The sequence below is a fragment of the Bos indicus x Bos taurus genome, chromosome 18 (genome assembly GCF_003369695.1).
Source record: "Bos indicus x Bos taurus breed Angus x Brahman F1 hybrid chromosome 18, Bos_hybrid_MaternalHap_v2.0, whole genome shotgun sequence".
Taxonomy (NCBI): domain Eukaryota; kingdom Metazoa; phylum Chordata; class Mammalia; order Artiodactyla; family Bovidae; genus Bos; species Bos indicus x Bos taurus.
In genome coordinates, this window is record NC_040093.1 from 24896193 (window position 1) to 24919452 (window position 23260).

At 47.7% G+C, this 23260-nt stretch overlaps 1 protein-coding gene across 10 annotated transcripts in view; it reads right to left on the reverse strand.

Annotated features, from left to right (window-relative positions):
• The window catches only part of ZNF536 (zinc finger protein 536), a 448820-nt gene that overhangs the window by 249945 nt on the left and 175615 nt on the right, over positions 1–23260 (reverse strand). The window lies entirely within an intron of this gene.

The window sequence follows — 23260 nt, forward strand, 5'->3', positions numbered from 1 at the left end:
TACGTGTTAAACGTTTCCTCCTCTCCCCCCTTTAGCACCTGCACCTGTTGGTTCAGTTCAGAGTTTGTCAAGGAGCAGAATGGCTTTAACTGAAACACCAAACTGACTCACTTGTAACTTTTGTTTCTGGTTACTATATTCCATACGTTCGCCAGTCGGAGATGAAAGAGATTATTTTATGATTTGGCGAAAAAAATCCAACCCAATGGCACGATATTTACTGGTACATAATAAAACAAGATAATGTTTTGGGAAAAAATAAAGTAAAGGACAGGCTTTAGAACAATAAAAGGGATTTTGCTTTAGTCAACAAAAAGTGCAGTAATATCTCATTAAGCTGATTAGTATGCTGCTTAGAAACAGTACTAGGTGCTGTAACACATGATTATAATCATAAAAATCCTTCAGTGTTTGCAAGGAAGCATTAACGAGGTATATTAAATTTTAAGGAGACTGCGAGTAGCGGCTTTGCAAACCTTAGAGATTAAGATTTAACCCTTCTGTTACGAAACACTGTTATTTTGTTATTTGGTAACCGTGCCCATCAAAAGAAGTATAAATTATCTCGTGATGGAATCATAGTGGATTGTTGAGACTGCTCAAATTTGGGTAGGGGGTAAAGACTTACACTGCAGAGTGGGCTTACCCTGTCCTTCAACTGGCAAGATATCTGCAGCAGAGACTTTGATTGGGCTTAAAGAGATCTTTTATAGAACTGGATAAAAACCAATTAAAATCCAGGGACGATGCCATAGGAAGTCTCAACCAAGTTTGAGTGTTTTTAATAACTTTCCCAATATACAGTAATGAGTACAAATTGTACCTGCAGTATGTGTTTTGCAGAAAATTAGAACTCAAAGCTGTTTGTTAAACACTAACACTCAAAGCAGGTCTGCATAATTGTCTTTAATAGTCCTCTCTGCCCCTCTCCAGCCTATGCAGAATTGCTAAAGCCAGATCATTCTGGGATGGGGCAGAAGGAATAATCCCCTCTATATCAGAGCATGTGGGGAGCTCAACTTTGAAAGGCAATGAATCCATGCCTGGGGTCCTTCTATTTCCAGATCTGTCTTCCACTTGAAGGAGTCCAAATTTGTTTCCTGCCACTGGAACAGTTAGTGCACATCCATCCCCTTTGTATCCCAATGTTTAGATGTGTTGGCCAGCCAGGTGGTTCAGGAGTACGGCTTAACCCCAGCCAGGACTGATTCCTGGGCCAAGCAGTTCCCCAGGGGAACGTGTGGGGACAGAGCTCAACTGTGGAGGAAGCACATTCAGCCCTGGTGGGGTCGGCTGCCTACTGGGCTTCCAGCCAGGCAGACTGTGTGTGGATGGAGGTTCTCCAACAGGAGACCTGACTTCCTTGGCAAGAGGACAGAGGCTGTGAGTCTGTCTTGCAAGAGAGGAGAAGAAAAAGACATGATGTTTATTTCCAGGAGGGAGAGAAACTGCAACCATGGTGCAGGGTTAACTATCCATGAACAACTACACACACTCACACACACAGACAAGCACATGGTCACTTGGAGTAAAAGAATGCTTTCAATTTGTCTCTGGTGGCAGTCTGTATTCAAAAAATAAAATAAAAAGAAGAAAGGAAGGAAGGAAGAAAGAAAGAAAGAAAAAAGCTCATTTTAGAGCCTGGTCAGAAAGGAGTAATTTCTCATGGAGATTCTTGCATTCATTCAGTAGACTTGCTGAGTTTCCACCATGTGCCAGGCCCTGTCTTTGGCACTGAAGATGCACTAGTGGATAAGACTGGCCAGCCCCAGCATTCACGGCACCTGCTGACCAGCAAGGAGGAGCAGGCCCAGTGTGAGAAGTTGCTGGAGCGGGACTGGGGCCGAGAAGGGCCCTGTCTAGAGCCATTTTACCACCTTTAAGCCCCATCCAGCTGCTCTGGCTCCTCTCCTGAGCAAACACGGATCATAACCCCAAAGCCACTTGGGAGTGCTCAAAATTCCACCCAACAGCTCTGGGGAAGTTTGGAAAGTCCGAAGCCAACACGGATGGCCCACTGCCAAAAGCTGCCCAGTTGGCCTGCTCAGAAGACATGAATCCAGGAAGATGGGCTATTTTCAGGTTACTGCTGCTGAGCTGACGCCAGTTAAGCAGGAGGGAGAGGAGGCTGAATGTGCAATACAGCAAGACTGCACATCAGGTTGGATGAGCAGCATCAAGTTGAAGACCACATCCCCCACCCCCAGTCATGCTGTACACATAACAGCTCAACTTGCCAAATAATGAACTTGAGGAGTTTTCAAGTTAGGTTTGAATATGGAATTCTTTTATTATGCTCAATTATTTTTTCCCCCACAGTCAACAAAGCTTTTTTTAAACACCCTTTAAGCAACCAGTCTTCAGGTGCCATTGTTGACCACAGAATATTCCAGAATATGCTGAGGCACCAGCGGCTCCGTCCCCTCATGCAGGTCGCAACTACATATCCCCTTCTCACAAAGGCCCTCCATGTCCACCTTGACACAGAAAACTTAAGCCCCAAAGCCTTTCTCTACCCCATTATCTTACTTTCTTCTTCAGGGCACTTATCACAGGAGAGGGTGCAGTTTTCTTATGGACCCTCTTGCAGATGTGCAGGCAGGATCATGTCTCCCTTGGTCACAAAAAAAGCCTCAGGGCCTAGAGCAGAGCTGTATTATTCTAAGTTCAGATCGTTATAACTGAATGGATGATGATTGAACAGACCCTATAAACACAGCCCATAAACGAAGGCTAGCCTGTAGTAGAAACACTTTCACTCCAACTTCATGGAAATCAAATTCAGCTTTTGCACAAGTCCTTGAACATCCAAAAATCTGAATCTGTCAGAGTCAGAAAGGTCCTGGGTTTCTACCCAGAATCTGGTGGTCTAGAAGTAGCCAAGGGAGAACCATGCCTCTCCACCAGCATTTTCACTGTAAGTACTCATGGTGGCCATCTGGGCTTGGATCACCTCTGACCCCAGCTGCTGGCACTAGGAGACAGAGAGCAATTAAGTCCTTCAGAACTTGATCATCCATCCTGGGATCCATGGGAGAACCCAGAATTTCAGCAGAGCTGGAGGAGATGCTCTGAGGATTACGGCCCTCAGCCCCTCTAATGAGCCCCAGCAAAGACTGTGCTGAGCCCCACTGTGTGGCAGGGTCAGACATCATCTCAGAATGCTCTGTGAGACCTGACACCCTGTGATTCCATGAGCAGGTGCAGGCGCAGCCATGGGTCAGTCACAACCAATGCCAGCCGATAGACTCAGAGCAAGCAAGGGGAGTGTGAGTTCTTGGAAAGAGCAAGGGGTAATTGGTGTGTTGTCCCTGGGCCAAAGCAGCCGAGGCAGGACGAGCTGGCCCCAGGCCCAGCCTGAGACTCACAAAACCTGGGTCAGCCCCAATTTCTCCAGCCTTGACACTTCACCCATCCGGAATTCCCTTACCCCTTATCTCACTTATTCAGTAAATGCTTGCCCGGGGCCTTTATGTAACCGCCCTCAAGGGCTTCTGGGTCAAAGGGGCGAGTGCAGGCAAAGCCACCAGTAAGGGTGAAGCAATGAAAAGGCCCCAGAGAGACTGAATTCAAAGTTGAGAGAAAGGAGAAACCATTGCAATCGAGGTATATAGGTGTGTGTGTGTGTGTGTACAGGAATATGACTGTGTTGGGGGAGGGGCAGCAAGCCCCTAAGTGAATTTCCTCTAGCAAGAAATACAAGAAATCCCTGGGAAACGAAGGGATCACTTATCCTACTGATAAAGGGTTGGATCCAACGCAGCCCTAAGATCTCAGAGGCTGGGAGGTGGGGCTGCCTCCAGGGGCTCGTGGTTCTGGGAGAAGGTGGCATTTCTCCTTTTCCCCAGCCCTCAGGGAGCAAGCACAGGGAGAACACCTTCCATGTGGGACCACAGTGCTTCCTCGCAGAACTGTATGCCAGTGTCCCTGGCAGACACTCTCCTGTCCTGACAAAGGCGGCAGACACACATATCCACAGGCAACACCGCCCCACATGGTCCCTAAAAACCTGGGAGCACTTTACACCAACCCATCCTTCACTCGCCAGCCTGGCTCTGGAGCCGTCACCCTATGTTCCAGCCATTGCGGGACCCACACTAAGAAGCCAGGAGCCAGTGCAGGGTAGGCCATGATCCTGGGCTGAAGGCAACTGGGCAGCTGGGACCGTCTGAGGAACCTATACAATAACCCATCTAACCCTCTCACCTCGGTAGGAAAACGCTTAGCAAAATCAAAAAGCAGTAAACAAACTGCTAAACATGGAGGACAGCTCACCCGGCCACCAGCTCGTGGCCCCAGCCTAAAGCATAGCAGGAAGATCAATAAACCCTGGTTGACTAATGGAAGGAACCAAACGGTACAGAATTTACTGAACTGTGGACAGGCAGCCAGATCCGAGGCTGGGAAGGGGACGCAGTGAACTGTCGATTCGTGTGTCAGCCCTCCAACATGGAAACACTGCACATCCCACCTTAGTCCCAATCTATCCTGAGCCCAGGGTCATGGTGGGGCATAGGGGCGCTCAACCTTACTGTCCATATTAAGGAAGACCCAGGCCCGGGCCTGAGTCCTGGCCACCATGGCATTCCTCACCTGGAAATGCCAGACCCACCTCTGAACACAGGCAGGGGCCCCAGCTGAAAGCCTCTGAACGCTAGAGGGTTTCTATTTAAGCTCTGCAATTTCATGATGAGGGTATTCTCAGCATATGAAACCCACCACTGGATGCACAGATTATCAAAATGCATTCTGTCTCCTCACCCCCATCATTGCAGGTACCATAAGCCATTCAGCTGCCTTTGATGGTGCTAATAGTTATTTTGATTTTGCATTTCTGCCTTCAAGACTATTTCCTGTGATATCAATGACAAAAGTTTTCACTTAACTCTTCCAATAGAAAACCTAATTGTATCTTTCACTCAGAATGAAATTTGAAACTATCAGGACACCAGAAATGCCAGCTGCTAGGAGTCTAAATAAATTTTACACAAAAACACAGTTTCATTTTGCTACCACAGGAAAAAAAAAAAAAAAGTAATCTTATGAATAGCCCAAAAAATATAGATCTTGCCAGTAAGTTGCATGAAGGAGTTTTATCCTTATACCATGAAAAAGAATAGCTGGGAAATAAAATGACTTTCAAAATAACCATTTCAACTGGATTTTTAAAAATCAAATATTGTTGTCTAGCCAAGCACAACTAAATATTCCCTTTTTTATCAATGAGGTAAAGGCACTGCCTCAGAAACCTTGCAGGAGACCAGCACCCCCAGAGGCTGGGCAAGAGGTGGGGGGCTTGGGTTCACAACAAGGGTTGCAAACACCATTGTGGGGTTTACCCCCTAATCATGTCACAGTAGGCAGTTCTGGCAGTAGGTGGACCTGTTTCCTGGGGGGCACAAATGACCCTTGGCCCTTCCCCACAATGCACCTTGCTTTCTTAACACTTGAGATAAGCAGTAATTAAGACAACTTCCCCTAGAATACAATGGCTTCTTATTAAATACCATTTTCCCAATTGTTGTAGCTCAAACTGTTTAACCAAGGTTGTTATAAGCATAATACACTCCTGTTCTGAGATACAGAACACCAGACTACTGAACCTTTTCAGGGTCATTAAACAGCTGTAAACATTATTACAAAAATAAACCAGAGATTTCATGCTTACATTTTGGCCTAGAGCTTGCGATGCTGAGCAAGTACATTTTTTCATCTCTTACAATCAACGCTGGTGACATTTGGGCATCCAAACAAATTACATCACAAACATTACTGAGGTGGGCAGGATACTGAGCGGTTTATTTGCCAGATGATTAATAGATAAACAGGAGGGCAGCACGGGTGACCTGCTCTGTTTTGACTGATGTGTAGACAACGCTATGAGACAGGGCCAGAAACAGTTAAATCTTTGCTGAATTTATTAATGAGAATATGATATTCCAATAGGGCTGCAGAGTATGGCGACTGTGTAACCAGGAGAGTCAAGTTGGAGAGCGTGGTCAAACTCCCCAACCTTCCCTTCTGGGTGGAATGCTGGCCAAAGTGTCAGGGTGGTCTCTGTCTGTAAAGGGGAGCAGGACTCAGTTGAACTGAGTGGTCCCACAGAAGCCCAGGCAGTTTCAGTAGTGGTGGGACAAAAGTTGGGGGACTTAGAAGAAGAAGAAGAAAGTAACTTCTCTTTGAAGACTTTGGATGATTTCAAAATTCTCAAAGGCCAAGAGGTCTCTCCAGCATGTTGGCTTTTGGACAGGTTGAAACTAGCCCAGAACTGAAGACAGATAATGAACACATCAGATGCGAAAGGAAAACATCCACCAAGAGTTCTCCTGGTCCTCTTCTCTGGTAGAGCAGACTTCTGTCAGTAGTTCCTGGCTTACTATCTGCCCACCCCACACAAAGCTAGGCAAACAGGGGATGGAATTAACCTCGTGTGGGGTAGTTGTTAAGACTGTGGACTTGTCAGGCAGCGAGAGCTCTCAAAGAAAATAGCACTAATTGTCATCATCACCATCGTCACTGCAGCCACCACTCATCATCACCATTCACATCAGCCACAGAAGCCAAATCCTTATCATCTTCTTCATACTCATCATCGTTCTCCTCTTCGTGGCAGCATCATGCATCAGCGCCAGCACTGTGCTAGGTACTTCATCAGCAGTAGCACTGTGCTAGGTACTTCATCAGCACCAGCACTGTGCTAGGTACTTCATCAGCACCAGCACTGTGCTAGGTACTTCATCAGCACCAGCACTGTGCTAGGTACTTCATCAGCACCAGCACTGTGCTAGGTACTTCACAACCTTTATCGCATTTAGCTTCACAGAACCTAGGATGGTAGGTACCATACTAGTCCAATACGAAAAGTGAGGAAACTGAGGCTCAGAATATGTAAGCCTCAAAATGTCACACAGCTGGGAAGGCTGACTCCAGAGCCCAAGCAGGACATGCTGGAGGGAAGGCTGCTCCCTTGATGTCCACACCATGTTCAGTCTTGCTAGGCTGGATGCTGACAGATGCCAGCGCCTTCCTTTGTGAAACATGTGGAAACAAAGGAAGCCTCAGTTCACGGGAAAGCTCAAAGGAAGCCAAGGAACCAGAGCCGTCACAGCCACGTGTGCCCAGAGTGGAAACAGGCAGTATATTCCAAAGAAAGTACCGCTGGGGGCTGGCATGGTGGGGTGGGTGCAAGAGGGCACTTTGGGGCTAGAAATGCCATGTCTGTCAATCGCTGGTTTGGGGAAGGTCACATAACCACTTATTTATATTATCTTGTTTTCTTAAGATCCCTAAGAGTGGATACATTAGTCCACCTGCTCCTGTCCTGTGTCGGGTGGGTTATTCCCCCAACTAGACTGGAGTAAGGAGACAGAAAGCACTGCAAAGACCAATAACATGCATCTAGTTGTCAGCTCTTCCACTGACATCTGTTTGACCTTGGGTACCTGCTTGAGCCTCAGTTTCTTTGTCTGTAAAATGGACTGGTATTAACTGTCCTACACACTTCACAGGATTTTGAGAAGGCAAATGGATTTGCAGGAGAGAGAAAGTAGCATTTAAATGACAGAGGACTGTGCCCTGTGTAACCTTTCTCAGGAGCTGACCACAGCAGCCTTCGAGATCCAGAGAGGACCTTCATCTGGGAGTAGAGTAAATGCTGAGAGCTGAAGGACATAACCAAGGCACAAGCAAAGCACACAAAAGTGGTTAATAAAGACTCACTCATCGCCAGCTTTCTTGGTGCATCTGTAAAGTGGACCTCACATCACTCAATACACTTTTGAATGCCTACATAGAGATACACAAGCAAGACCAGGTCTTGCCTTTGAAGCTAACTCATGGAAGGGAAACAAATGAACGGAAACCCCAGAGCAGGGTCCAGTGCTGAAACAAGGACTCAACAGCATGCTGTGAGGCTGGGAGAGGTGGAGAAGGGGATGCAGCGGAGAGAAGGGATGAAAGATCAGTGAGGAGAACACCTGGAAAGAGCCTGGAATAAGCAGAGAAGAGGAAGAAGGGTGTGTGGGACAGAGGGGTCAGTGTGTGCAACATGGGGCCTCAGCATAGAATGTTCTTGGGAAAGACAGGGAGGGCGTGGCCAAGCGCAGACTTCAGTGTCAATCTATGGAGCATGGAGTTCATGTCTGGGGCAAAACAGGGGCTCAAGAAGCCCCTACTGGAGTCATCACACAAAACAGATGCCTCACAGCACTGCTGTGATACACGAGCAGTTTTCTACCAAATGTGGATCAGAGGAGATAAATATTCTTCAAAATCTTCTATTTTTGAGAAAAATAGGTGAAAATAAACTCTGGACCACAAATCAAACATGTAAGGGCTGAAGTTCTCACCGTGGTGAGGGTTACCCCTGCATGAGACAGAAAAGGATGCTTAGAGTTTGGAAGAAGACATTGGTCTCCCCTCTTCCTCTTTGTAACAGCAAAACAAGTGGAAGAAGGACCACTCCAAAACTCCTGGCAGCCCACCCACGCCTCTCCAAGGGTAGCAGCCCAAATCTACCTTCCGTGCGCCTTCCTGATGTTGCCTCCTCCAAGAAGCCTTCCTGGATTTGCCCCAGGCTGGAGGCGATCACTCAATCCCCATAGCTCCCATGCTATTTCTCTGGAACGGTTAAGACACTGATGGTGCCGTACTGCATGGTTATCAGAGGTCACACTTCCTCTGCTGTGGGCCTTTCTGAGAGTAAGCGTCTTATCAGCCCCGCCTGTAGCTCCTGGAGGATCCAGTCCTACTCAGATCTGTCCTCTAGCTTCTGATGATCACAGTGCTGGAGAGGAAGATGACCTACAGTATCACAAAAATGGACAGCATGCTGTGAGCCCCAGCCCAGGCCGCTCCCCCTAGGATCTCAGCCATCAAGGGGTGTTTCCATTCCTCCCAGATGGGATGATTTGGGAAGGAAATGATCCCCTAATCTGCTGTAATTGATTTATCTGAACTGTGTCCACCCCATCAGGGAAAGCAACTAAAACTACATATATAAGCTTTTAGTGACTGCCCTGCCTTTGAAATATCACAAAACTGAGAAAGATACCTGCAGTTGTCATGAAGTGTATTGATTATTTCTCTCTCACTGGCTTTCTCGTTTCCTTTTGAAACAGACTTCATCATGAGAGGAAGTTAGATATTTAATCCCCTACTAACCTACCTTGGCTCCCTGCTCAGCCTCAGCACAGAGCTGCTGCCCTAGAACAATTGGGGGACTGGGACCCACAGGATGCCCCACAGAGGGCAGTGTGCTCAGCTACACCTCATTCACCCTTTCACCCCTGATTAAAGTCATTTAAGTCTGAGCCCTTCTGGACTATGATATCGTGTCGAACAGTTTATTTTCATTTCACAGAAGCCTCAGATTTGATTCAGTGCAAAACTAAATATAATGTAGAATGCACATATGCAAGAGTGATCAAAGAGGGCTGACTGTGAAATATTCACAGAAGCCAGCCCAGGGAGATTCATTCACAGGGGCACCTGTCGAAGACATAAGCTCAGATACACATCATCTCCTAAGTACACACAATCCTTACTGAGCAAAAATCCAGGCGCACCAGTGGGGCCTCTGCTGCCTGCGACTACTGGGCTCAGACCAGTAGACAGGGCCCAAGGCCAAGCCAGGACCTCACTCCTTTGTGGCCCTTAGGATCCCCAGTTCAACATCTCCAGCTCCTGTATAGGTCACCAGGCTGCCTGGCCTGCTTCTGCTGAGCCAGACTCCTGGAAGAGGAGGGAAGGCTGGGCCAGGCTCTTATCCCAGCAATGGGTGTCACCGCCACATGCAGGCAGATTCCGGGGAAGAGGATGAATTTCCAGCACTTCACACGTGCTTGAGGATGGAACGTGTGTGTGCATACCAAGTCACTCATTGTGTCCAACCTTGTGTGACCCCATGGACTGTAGCTCACCAGGATTCCCCAGGCAAGAGTACCGGAGTGGGTTGCCATGCCCTCCTCCAAGGGATCTTCCCGATCCAGGGATCGAACCCGTGTCTCTTATGTCTCCTGCATTGGCAGGCAGATTCTTGACCGCTAGCGCCACCTGGGAGGGAGCACCCTCTGCCAACTCTTGTTCAAACCTGTCAGCATTGGGAGAGAGAACTCCCTTTTGTGAGAGAGCAGATGAGGGGCCTTCCTGCCCGTATGTGCATCTCAGTCCCTCTGTCTGGCACACTCTCCCTGCCCTGTCCACCTGTTCCCTGTGCCCTGTCTTCTGTGGGTAAATTAAATGCCACCTCACCCAGGAGGCCATCCTCAATGCCCCGGGCCCAGGGTGGAACCCTGGTGTCTGTCTCCACATGGCTCCTCCTGGCTGACTCTTTCCGCCTTACAGTGGCTTTCACACTGGGTTGGCTCTGTTTGTACACTTGACCAGAAGCCCCCTGAGGACAAGGACCATGACCATCGCCTTCACTGGGGCACCTCTAGCACTGGCACAGAGCCAGGCAGAGGATGTACTCAATAAATATGTGCCAAAAGTATAAATGATTGAATCAGGGAATGAATGAATGAATGAACAGACCAAGCAACAAATGCTGCAGGCCTGGTGCACAGCATTTCTCATGGAGGAGAGAAGGGGACCCAGGGGAGAAAGACAGACCACAGGCCACTCCTGGGCCACCAGGGCAGGCCATGCTCTCTGCTCCTCAGGGCACAAGCCAGGTAAGAAGTTTGTTCTATGGATGGAGCCTTATGTCAAATGTCACCATCCATGCAGCCACCTCCAACCCCAGCCTTCACACCTTCTATGAAGAGCTGATCCCACTCTGTCTCATGGTGGATTATCTGGGTCCCTGTCTCACCCCTGCCATCCTGTCTAAGACCTCCAGGGACCAATATCTGACCCAAACAGAAGGCTTTGCACATAATATGTACCTACAGATTCTAGCTGAATGGACTCGAAACCCCTCAACCTGCTCTTTATAAACCCACATTGCTCTGACTGCTCTGCCTCCTTCAGTCTACCTGCTCATGCAAACATCCATCCATCCATTCATTCATTCAGCATTTCCTGATGACCCACCATGAGCCGGGTACTGTGCCAGGCTCTGCGGAGAAAAGGCTCAGACTGCTCCTGAGCAAGAGGGCACAGGGACCCAAAACATCAGCTACAGAGACTGATAACATCTGTTCACTCACAAAAGGGTCAGGATACCCAGAGGCCTCGGAGGGCAATGACCACATCTCCCTCGGAGCAGGTCTATTGTCAGGAGGACACTGCCACTCCCCTCGCCCCTACTCTGAACTTCTGTTGACACTTCCCTCCCAGACCCCAGGAACCCGTCACCCCCCAGTTAGGAGCAAGGAAGCCACCAGAGCACAACAGAATGCTTTCTCTTGGTGACATGCACTCCACAGAGCAACCTTCCCAGCAAGCCTGGGGGTGGAGGGGAGGTGCATGTAGCTGACTCCCCCCCAGGGCAGGGGCACCCACCTGCTCTCCCAGTGGGCATCGCCCATGTAGCAGGTCTGGACACTCCAGACAACAGCCCATCCCGCCCGGTAGGACAGAGCCTCCATCCCCTCCACTCTCTGGAACCACACACCTGCACCTCAGCCCAGACAATTCTTGGCCTGGTGGGCCCCAGCCCCTCTGGGAGTCACAGCTTCCCAAGCATCAACCAAGGAGGCCAGCCAGGTGGGCCACTACCCTCAGCTACTGCCGCTCCTCCTTTGTCCTGATTCATGCCGCTGCAGCCCACCTGACAAGGAAGGGATCTCCCAGCTAAGCCCCCAGCCTGAACCTTCACCAATCACAGAACGGCTGGAGTTGAACTTCACTGATGCTGAACTCTAGGGGAGACATTAAAAATGAACGTTTTTCTTTTCACCAGGGAGAAAATGCCATTAGCATGCATGGGTCCAGGGCCATCGGCATGCAGTTGGTCTGCCCCCTACCTCGGACAGGCTGCACTTGATCGTCACAATCCTGACACCAGTGTCTCTCCACCCTCGCCTCAGGAGGACCAGACTTACTTCCTAAGGACAGACTTTCAGAAGGCACAGGGCATTTTTCAGTTTCAGGAGATTGGTGTGGAGGTACGATCTAAACAAGCAGCAAACAGCATTCAGAAGCACCCACAGTCAACGGCCCTGTGGCTAGTGAAATCTTTGGGGCCCTGGAAGAATCTTTTTCCTGGGACTCTGTATGACATGATACATGCCTTCCACTGAAAAGGTGAACTGTGTCTTATTCCAAAAGACCTGAAGTTATGAGCCCACGAGCTCTAAGGTGGTACTTCCTCAGTTACCCATCTGTGATACAGGGCAATAATAAGATTATTGGAGGATCAGTTCAGTTCAGTCGCTCAGTAGTGTCTGACTCTTTGCAACCCCATGGACTGCAGCACGCCAGGCCTCCCTGTCCATCAACAACTCCAGGAGTTTACCCAAACTCATGTCCATTGAGTCAGTGATGCCATCCAACCATCTCATCCTCTGTTGTCCCCTTCTCCTCCCACCTTCAATCTTTCCCAGCATCAGGGTCTTTTCAAATGAGTCAGCTCTTCACATCAGATGGCCAAAGTACTGGAGTTTCAGCTTCAATGTCAGTCCTTCCAATGAACACCCAGGACTGATTTCCTTTAAGATGGACTGGTTGTATCTCCTTGCACTCCAAGGGACTCTTAAGAATCTTCTCCAACACCACAGTTCAAAAGCATCAATTCTTCAGTGCTCAGCTTTCTTTATAGTCCAACTCTTATATCCATACATGACTACTGGAAAAACCATAGCCTTGACTAGACGGACCTTTGTTGGCAAAGTAATGTCTCTGCTTTTTAACATGCTATCTAGGTTGGTCATAACTTTTCTTACAAGGAGTAAGTGTCATTTAATTTCATGGCTGCAGTCACCATCTGCAGTGATTTTGGAGTCCAAAAATATAAAGTCTGACACTGTTTCCCCATCTATTTCCCATGAAGTGATGGGACCAGATGCCATGATCTTAGTTTTCTGAATGTTGAGCTTTAAGCCAACTTTTTCACTCTCTTCTTTCACTCTCATCAAAAGCCTCTTTAGTTCTTCTTCACTTTCTACCATAAGGGTGGTGTCATCTGCATATCTGAGATATTATTGATATTTCTCCCAGCAATCTTGATTCCAGCTTGTGCTTCTTCCAGCCCAGCGTTTCTCATGATGTACTCTGCATAGAAGTTAAATAAGCAGAGTGACAATATACAGCCTTGACATACTCCTTTTCCTATTTGGAACCAGTCTGTTGTTCCAAGTCCAGTTCTAACTATTGCTTCCTGACCTGCGTACAGGTTTCTCAAGAGGCAGGTCAGGTGGTTTGGGATTCCCATCTCTTTCATAATTTTCCAGTTTGTTGTGATCCACACAGTCAAAGGCTTTGTCATAGTCAATAAAGCAGAAATAGATGTTTTTCTGGAACTCTCTTGCTTTTCCATGATCCAGTGGATGTTGGCAATTTGATCTCTGGTTCCTCTGCCTTTTCTAAAACCAGCTTGAACATCAGGAAGTTCACGGTTCACATATTGCTGAAGCCTGGTTTGGAGAATTTTGACCATTACTTTACTAGCATGTGAGATGAGTGCAATTGTGTGGTAGTTTGAGCATTCTTTGGCATTGCCTTTCTTTGGGATTGGAATGAAAACGGACCTTTTCCAGTCCTGTGGCCACTGCTGAGTTTTCCAAATTTGCTGGCATATTGAGTGCAGCACTTTCACAGCATCATCTTTCAGGATTTGAAAGAGCTCAACTGGAATTCCATCACCTCCACTAGCTTTGTTCGTGGTGATGCTTCCTAAGGCCCACTTGACCTCGCATTCCAGGATGTCTGGTCTAGGTTGGTGATCACACCATCATGATCATCTGGGTTGTGAAGATCTTTTTTGTACAGTTCTTTGGATGGAACCCAGTAATTTATGTAAAGTCCTTGCAGTGGCATCTGGCACGGGGGGAGGAGCTCTGTGTAGAAGCTGCCGCTGCTGCCTCTTCTTCTACCACCTCAGTGGCCATCCACACACCGACACTGCCCAGTCCCCATCACGCCTACAACCAAGCAGTCCTGGGCAGTCACCCTCCCCCCACCGGAAGCCAGATGCCCCCCGGCCTGGGTGGTAGTTAAGGGGTTAATCACCTTATCTTTTTTCTTTTAAAAAGCGTTTGCAGTTAATGAGGAAAAGTTGAACACCCCCATTTGAAATCTGGACAAAAGGCATGAGAAACAGGCACTTCACAGAAGAAATGGAATTTGGCTAATAACCATAAAAATGTCACTCCTGACTAGAAAGCAAAAAAGATTCAAAACAATAGCAAGGCTCCATTTTAATGTCGTTACAGGAAAGGCTATGCCCAGGCCTTGTGAGAACCCACAACCTTCTCCATGAAACCGTGGCGCAGCCGAGGCGGAGCATGGAGGATGGTGAGGCCTCCTTGCTCCAACCACAGCTTCCTTCCAAAGGAAGGACTCAGAGCTACGGTGCGAGTCTTGAACACCATCAACTGTGGCTTCAAGCAAGCCAGCCTGGGAAGGTAAGCCTTCTAGAAAGTGCTTTCCCAAGAAGAGGCCTCAGCGTGAGAAGACGAAGCTCATACTTTCTGCTACACCCAGAGGAAACTATTAGGAAGCATCAGAACCCTGCCAAGGAAGCCAGTCTGCTGGGCAGTGGCTTGTGTGTGGTGGGTATGGCTGGACCCAACCAGCCGGCTCCACTTACTGGGGACCGTGGCCCCACGCCTGATGCCAGCCTGTCTCAGTGAGCTCTCTCCCGCTCCCATGGGCTCTCTCTACTTAAGGCAAAGACCAAACCGCACTGTTTTCCTGTGCCACAGCTAAGACTTCATGCCGCTCATCCAATCTCACTTCCCACCTCCTCCTCAAGTGCTTGGGGAGCGTGTCTCTACTCCATACATGAGCTCTGGCATCTCTTCTCTCTTTTCACAGATGTGCTTCTTGAGGGAAGGGATGCACAGATGATAGCAGGGTGGCAAAACTAGGGAAATCTCAGAGATCATCCAGCTCCTTCTCACTTAGCCTGATGTGCCCATTTAACAGATAGGTAAACTGACACCAGAAGATAAGTGATGACCCCTCCCAAAGTTAGATAGCAAATTAGTAGATATGTGTCTGTATGTTACGTCCCTTAGTTACCTCCTAAGCAATCAAGAAATCTAGTAGGTGCTAAGTAAATGTTGCGGAGAAGGCAATGGCAACCCACTCCATTACTCTTGCCTGGAAAATCCCATGGTAGGCTGCAGTCCATGAGGTTGCTAAGAGTCAGACATGACTGAGTGACTTCACTTTCACTTTTCACTTTCATGCATTGGAGAAGGAAATGGCAACTCACTCCAGTGTTCTTGCCTGGAGAATCCCAGGGACAGGGGGAGCCTGGTGGGCTGCTGTCTATGGGGTCGCAAAGAGTCGGACACGACTGAAGCAACTTGGCAGCAGCAGCAGCAAGTAAATGTTGACTGGCTGACTGAGTGGATGAAAGAAGGAATAATGCACAAATAAATAGATGGGCATGGCAACCAACAAATTCTGGAATGTCTTTGCCTCTGCCCCCTCAGCAGCCAAATAGGGGCCAGCAGATACCAGAAGACTTCCATAATACACTTTCTACCACCAGATCCCAAACCCATCAATCTCTCTCTTTTTTTTTTTTTTTTCCTAATTCCTTCTCCAATCAGATAATATAAAATTAGACACTTGATTATATCATGTCCTGTGTGTATTGACCATTCTTGGGGTCCGTACAATCAGGAAGTCTGGCAGCCTGTGGCCTCCCAGCCTCTGCAGAGCTCGGAGCATGGCATGAAGCTCATGAACCAGCTGCTGCTGAGTCTATGCCACCCTCGGGTGTGTGAGATCCTCCCAGGAAGGCAGTCAGGGGCTGCAACCAGCACTCCCAGGACAGAAGAAGCTCAGGATCTCCTGCAGTCTTTCCTGAGAAAGCAAGAACAGTGAAGATGGAGCAGAGGCCAGAGATACCCCCCATTTAGAAACAGGCTTCAGGAGGCAGGAAAGAATGTTTCCATTCGCTCCTTCATGTGTTTGATTTGCATCAAATTACATCAGGTTGATGTGATGTAACAAGACATCCCCCCATGAAATGCATAAATCAAGGCACCCCATAAATTTAAAGGAATAGAGCTCTTTTTCAGAAGTGGCTAATTACTCATAAACAGCAGATATTTTATTGCCGTTAAAGTCAGTAGCAGGTTTTTAATAGCCAGAGCGTTTTGTAACTCAAGCTTTTCATAACACAGGCCTGGGGAAGCCAAGCATTACCTGTTTGTAGCTCCCTGGAGTGTGACAAAGATCTTGCCAAGGTAGATCACCTCTGAGGGGCCTCCCACAGCCACGCCCAGCTGGGGTATGTTACTGGCCCCACCACCACAGCTCTGCTGGGAGGGGGAAGCCAGCCCTCTGTCTGGGAAGGGGCTTCCCATAAATACCACTCTCATGCACATGACTTTTATTGGAATCTGGGACTTTTGCACACTCACGGGGCTGGTTTCCTGCCCATACCGCTGGGGACCAACTGCAGACACTTGGACAGGCATCCATCTCCTTCCACCCGTGCTCACCACTATCCCTGCATGACGGAAGTCCTCTCTTCCTCCTTAGTCCTGGGGTTTGAGTGGGATGCAGCCAAACCTCAGCTCCTGATTGTGGGCTTCATCTGAGTCAGACTATTCCAAACCCTGGCCTTGGTGAGAAATGTAAGGCTCAGCACATGACCTAATAATGAGAGTGAGAGCTAGGGCTTATTAGTGAGCTACAGGTGCTTCAGACACACTCCAGAGAGGTCTGGAGCTTTAGCAGCCATTTTGCTACCAAGAGTCTGAAGCTGCTGATGGTGGAGATGTAGCATTTTGGGACAAGCGCCAAGGAGGCAGAAGAGAGAAGTCAGCCCTTAAGTAACATAATTTGAGCTCCTGGATCAAATGACACCTGAAGCTGAACCATTTACATACTTTGTATCCTGGTGCTTTAAGCTGGTTTGGGTTGGATTTTCTGTTACTTGAAACCAAATGAGTCTTGGCTGATGAAAGACCCCATCCTCTCTTCCAGTCCACCCCACACCACCCCACCTCTCAGCTTCTCTTCTGCTCATCCAGTCCCCTGCCCAGAATCATGACAATTTATTCCCATCTTTGCTCTCTTTCACTGACTTCATTCAAATCTAGATCTGGAACGTCCAGAAGGTTCCATGCACACCCTGAAGCCCCGAGCCACACACTGGCTTGGGCTCTTGTAGAATTGTCTGGTGTGAAGGGAAGAGGAAGACTGAGCCTTCTGTTTTCCCTGAACACAAAATAAGCCTCCACAACAGGCACTAAGAATGTGTTTCTCACCCTGCCCAGCTGTCTCCTTGCCATTTGCCAAGGGATCTGGAATTCCACCACGGGGTCTTTCCCATAGGGCTTTTCTTGTTTGCTTCAAGGAAAAATAATTTTATCTGTTTACTTGTGACAGTTCAGAAGTCTTCAGAAAGTTTGTGTGGATTTCAATAGGTTCTCTCAGCAGACAGCCTTCACACGTGCTATTCTTTCTATAGCAATCCTTCCCCCCGCATCTGCACCTTGCAGATCTACAGCCAAACGTCACTTTCCCGGGGGTGCCCCCCAGCTTCCTGAGATTCCAGAGATGCCCCGTAATCTGAGTGCTCAATCTACTGTACTATGTACACTGAATAAAGACATCTACTGGCTGCTGAAGGAAAGTGAAGCCCTGGAGTGTTCCGCGTTCTGTGGTTCACAGAGCACCTCCTCACTTATCTCATTCCCCTTGCTCTCCCTGCCCACCCTGCACTGTAAGGATTCCTGGCCTCCTTTTCACTGTGCAGAGAGCCCCAGAGAGACCAGACTCCCACCCACAGGGCCCTCTGCAGCCTCCTGTGTGCATGCCAGGCATACAAGGGCATCCGGACACATGGGGCCTGAAGCGGGGCATCCTGGAGCAAGCAGAGTAAAAGGAGAATGAAAATGAGCTGCAGCCAGGCCTCGTCCTCAGCCATCCCTGCGGCCTGGAGACAGTGTCCCTAGGCTGGCCTTAGCTAAGCCGCAGGGTGCTCACCGGGAGCAATCCTTCCTCATCCGCAGCATGTACTCAAGCCAGCAAGGAGGCAACCCTGGCCCCTGGCAAAGCACATGGGACAGGGTGGAGAATGTGTCACCCAGGCCCTGGGAAACTTGCTCCATGTCTGGCTTCAGAGGCCACACTCAGTCGGCTGGCAGGGAGTCTGGCCTCCCTTCGAATACCCGTCGTGTTCCTGCTTGTCCACTGGCCCACCTGCCCCCACCTTCCCGCTGCCCTTTGCAGCGACCACTCCCCTGCCCCATGCCCTGGCACAGCTGCTGTGGCTGCCAGCCCTGCCCCTGCTGGAGCCCCCGGGAGGGAACCCTGCCCTTGCCTGCCCTTTGCACAGGCTGGGCAGGCCTCAGTGGCTGGGGACAGATGAGCAAGCTCTACAGTGTCTGTCATCTCACTCCAAGAAACCCAGCTGGCCAGGGACCCGCGTGTGCAACCTCTGATCTACAAAATTGCTTGTTCACCCCCAGGATCCCTGGACTCCACAAGCCCCAGTGCCCGGCAGTGAGACAGAGAAGGGATTTCCAGATCCATTTCTTTACTCATTCATTCATTTACCCTGGCACAGAACAGCCACTGCTTTAATTTCTGCCTCCCCTATTACCATAAATTTTGTCAGGGTAGAAACAATGTCTCCTGCTATTGCTATATCCCTGATGCTCACGTGCATGCTGGGGGCACCACAGCAGACCTTGTGAAATATACAGAATACTCAATAAATATTTATTGACTAGATGAAGGCACAAAAACAAGGATGGATTGATGAATGGATGATGGATGGATATTTGGGTAGCTGGATCGGTTGATAGAAGGATGGATGGATACATACGTAGATGGAAGGATGGATGGAGTGAATTAGCATCTTTATGTGTTAGGTAATATGAGGACTATGAAGATGAACCTGGATAAGTCTCCTTTAAAAGAGACGAGAGTCTTGGCCTGATATCAATATTGAGAGCAGGAAAAATACAGTAATTGCCCCAAGGGAAATAGTACTGCAAGGAGGTGTCAGTTTAGAGAAAGGTGAGGTGGGGAGGGAGTGGGGTGGTAATCAGAATCCATCATATACTGCTTAACATCTTGTAAAGCTCTTCTCCCGCAGTAGGGTCCTCAGGTTTGCCAGGTACCCTTAGTCCTTTCTAGGAAACTAACAGTCTTACTCAGGAGAGGGACTGCTCTATCAGGGATCTTTCTGGTGCATTTTCCTGAGACTTGGATCCATTTTAAACCTCTGGGGTCAATGGGTCTTGTCTTCATGGGTTTTTCTTCAGAACTCTGCTGCCTAAAATCCTAAACTCTCCAGTAGTAGCTCAGGGTCCCTTCTCCTGTTTCAGAAAATTAAAAAAAAAATGCCGTGCCCCAGTTGCAGGCAACACAGATCCCTTCCCCACGCTTTTCACCACCGAGCTACACTGCAATAAAACCACCTTCTCGTTTTTGCCGTGTTTTTGTACCCCTGCTAATATTTTTTTAATTAATTCCCTATTTTTTACTTTAATGCATTTAAAAAGAAACTATATCATTACCCTAAATGGAAATTTGTATCGCTTGCTCTAAATTAAAGGTAATTATAAAAATAAATAAAATGAGAACAATGTTATTAAATTCTGGCTGAGCACTGCTGCCTGCAGCAGGCTCTGGCCTGAGGCCTGCTCTCTCTTACAGAGGGAGCTGACAAGAGTAGAGGGTGTTGGGGACACACAGGAGCCAGTGGGGCTTCTCCTGGGGATCTGGGGGACAGTGAAGAGTAGGTCTCTCACCCTGTGACCTCAGCAGTTGATGGGGGAGTCCCTGCATCCCCTGAAGTTGCCGTGGACACCCCAATGTCTGGCTTCTCCCTAGTCCACACAGGCCCTCTTTATCCAGTGAGGACCTTCAGATCAGAGTTGATAAGGACTCCCTTTAGAAGTTCTAAGTAAGTGGGAATAAACTGACCTTTCTTCCCCATTAAAGAAAAAAAAATTTAATTTGAAAATATACTCCTCCCTTCTCTGTCTCTTGGGCCCTCCACATTCCTGTCTTTGACCTTTATTGCCTCCAAAGCCCACGAATGCTATCTGGGTCATGGGTCTGCTCTCTGTTCCTGGGAGGACAGGGTGCCCTGGCTCCCCTGAAGCCTCGGTCAGTGACTGGCTTCCAGGCCCTTCCCTGGGAACCTCATCGTGAGAGATGCCTGCTCCCCTTCAAGTTCACGGGAAAGAAGAATCCTGTGTGTTGCAAACACTGGATTCAGCTCACAAGTGAAGGACAGACAGTGAAACCATCCAAAAAACAAATACCTGTGATCAACTTAAGCAGGGTCAGAATCTCCTGACACCCAGAATCTGGCCCTAATGGGTGATCCACAGGCCTTCCTCTGAAAAAGCAGAGAAAGACTGAAAATAGCAAAGCAGTCCTGAGACTGGATCCTGAAATTTTACCTTGGTTTTTCTCTTTCAAGAGAGGAACATTTCAAATATCGGTGAAATCTTTATAAGAACAACTAAATAGATGAGTTTTAGCTGCACAATGAACCACGCTTTTTTCCTCAAAGGGTGAAACAGAGAATTTAGGATGTTTTTTAAAAAGATTTTGTTTTTCCTGATATTGCCTGAGTGATGCTTCTGACGCTGGAGATTATCTGTGCAGCAGTCGGGCTTGTTGTAATTAACACACAAGTAGCAGCTCCACTTCCTAGTAATATATTTTCCTAAGACTTTGATGATGCTGAGAGATTTTGAATCCCACATTGCAGACTTTGAAGAAACTGCATTGGATAGAGATACCTTAGATGAAATTGAAAATAACTCGAGTTTAATATGCTGCCCCAGGAGCCTTGTGGAAAGAACGGGTTAAAGATATCTGAGTGCACTGTGGATCCGACGGCAGGAAAGTTGGTCTTGCGGGGCCTGCCAAGGCGCAGAGCTGTGTGATTGGGCTTCTTCTTTGGGGGAGCTCTGGCCCCTGAGTGTCTTCTTTGGTCTCAAACATAAATGACTTCCTTAAAGGATTTAATTAATTCTTAAATGTGCACAGAGCCCATGAGCACAAACATTAACTTGTTAGAAGCATTAAGCCAGATTCTGTTCTCAGCCACTCACAAGCAGTTCCCCGTGACATCTCTGGTAGAGTCACATGCAGTCTGGGTGCCCAGCACCCTAGATGCCCAGCTTCTGCGAGGACCAGGCTGTGACTCACGTTGGGGCCAGCAGCACAGTCTGGCCTCTGCTCAAGAAGAAGCACCCGGAGAGAGCTCTGTCCCCTCTCTGCTCGGCTTTCTTTCCTCTCCACTGAGCTCCCTGGGCCACTGATGGCTTCTCCGTGCCTGGCAAGGTCATCAAGGAGCAGAGGGCACGTTGGGAGTCCTTCTTGGATGCGGACAGATGGGGCAAGCTGCAGTGAGTGGGCTCACACCGAAGCCTCCCCAGATGTGGGCACATTAGGAGAGGGAACACGTGGCTTCTTCTCGGACCCAGGCCAATGGCACCTTCTCTGGGAAGGCCCTGCCCTCCTCCTGCCCAGACCTCACACTGTGGACTCATTTACCCAGCCAGTTCTCATCTTATCTTGTTCACCCAAGTTTCCTTTATGTTGTCTGTCATGGGTGCAATCTGATTTAGAACAACAGAAGCAGCATTTACTGCCTGTAAAATAGGCCACACACACACATGTATATGTACATAAGCGTGTCTTTCATGACAATATCTGCTGCTGGCAACAGATAAAGAATATTCTTATATGTAGGTTTGGAAAGGCTGTAAGTTGGTAGTATTTTTTTGGAAAGCAGTTTGGCATTACATATCAAAAGTCTCAAAAATATTTATAACCTATGACTCAGTTTTACACTCCTAGAACAAACCTAGAATGCTATCAGTGACGAAGACAAAACTGTGCTGAAATGCTACTTCTGGCAACAAAAAACAGAGTTGACCTAAATGTCCGAGAGTAGGAGAATGGTTAAATTAACACTGCTACAAATACGGTGTATTAAAATCATGCTTTCAAAAAATATTTCAGAGGATGGGAAAATGCTCAGGACAAAATTTTAAGCGAAACAGAAAACTATGATTACAGTTTGATTCTAATTCTGTAACAGAAAATATATATATATATATATATGTAAATAAAACAACAAAAGGAAATATAACAAAATGTTAACAAACTATTATCTCTGAGGGGGGGGAGTGAGATTATTTGTCTCCTAATTTCTATTGTTTATTTTCCAAGTTATTTCATGGGCATGTGTTTTTTCTTCTAATCAGAAAAGCATAAAAGTTATTTTTGAAAAGAAAGCTGAAATGAAAGGAAACCCACCTCCAGTCAGCAGACATCAATCTTCAACACTTTTTTAAAATTTGGGGGCTATATATATTTAGTTGGATTAGAATGAAAGAAATGAGTTTAAAATAATAATAAGCGGTATAATGATGGAAGCGTTTTAATTGCGTACGTTTGATGATAAGGCGATTCCCAGAAGTGGTGCTTTAGGGATGGCTGTGAAGGGAACAGGTAGTTTCCTGGTTGGGCCACGCACACCCCCTCAGAGGAGCACCCCCTCCACCTCCCACCTCCAGCAGTCCCCAGCCACAGGGCCTAGCACAAAGCCATGTTCCAAAACACAACAGAAGTAGACAAATGAAGATGCACTTTCATGAAGAAGTGGACACAAGCTTTTTTTCCTGGGCTATTTGGTGATTCTGTAGGTCTGGTACATCTTGCTGTAGGCCTTGCTCCAGGAGTGGAAAACTGAGTCATAGGTTTTAAATACTTTCAAAGTATTTTCTCTCCTGGAATATTTGGATTTTTACAACAAACCCCAGAAGACTAAATAAATAGTTCCCTTAAGTTCAGCAATCATTGAAGAAGGGCTCACCATTTAGATTCAATAGAGTGAAAGGCTTTAGACTGATTTCCTCTCATCCATGATACACCCATGATACAATGTGAACACACGAATGTGTATTACGAGGAAAGGCTGCCTTCTCCAGAGAAGAGAAGAAATTCCATGGTGAGTAGGCCGAGGATGGTGTCTGTGTTTTAGGAAAGATCATCCCCTAGAAACACTTCGTAGGTTTCAGAAAGGATGACACAGTGTTCAGAAATCTATTGTAATAGGGCCAGAGAACAAGATCCACATGCACATTTTGGTAGATATGCAAAAGGGCTCTAACAAAATTGGGGATTCCATTTTGTCAAAGTTTTCAGCATG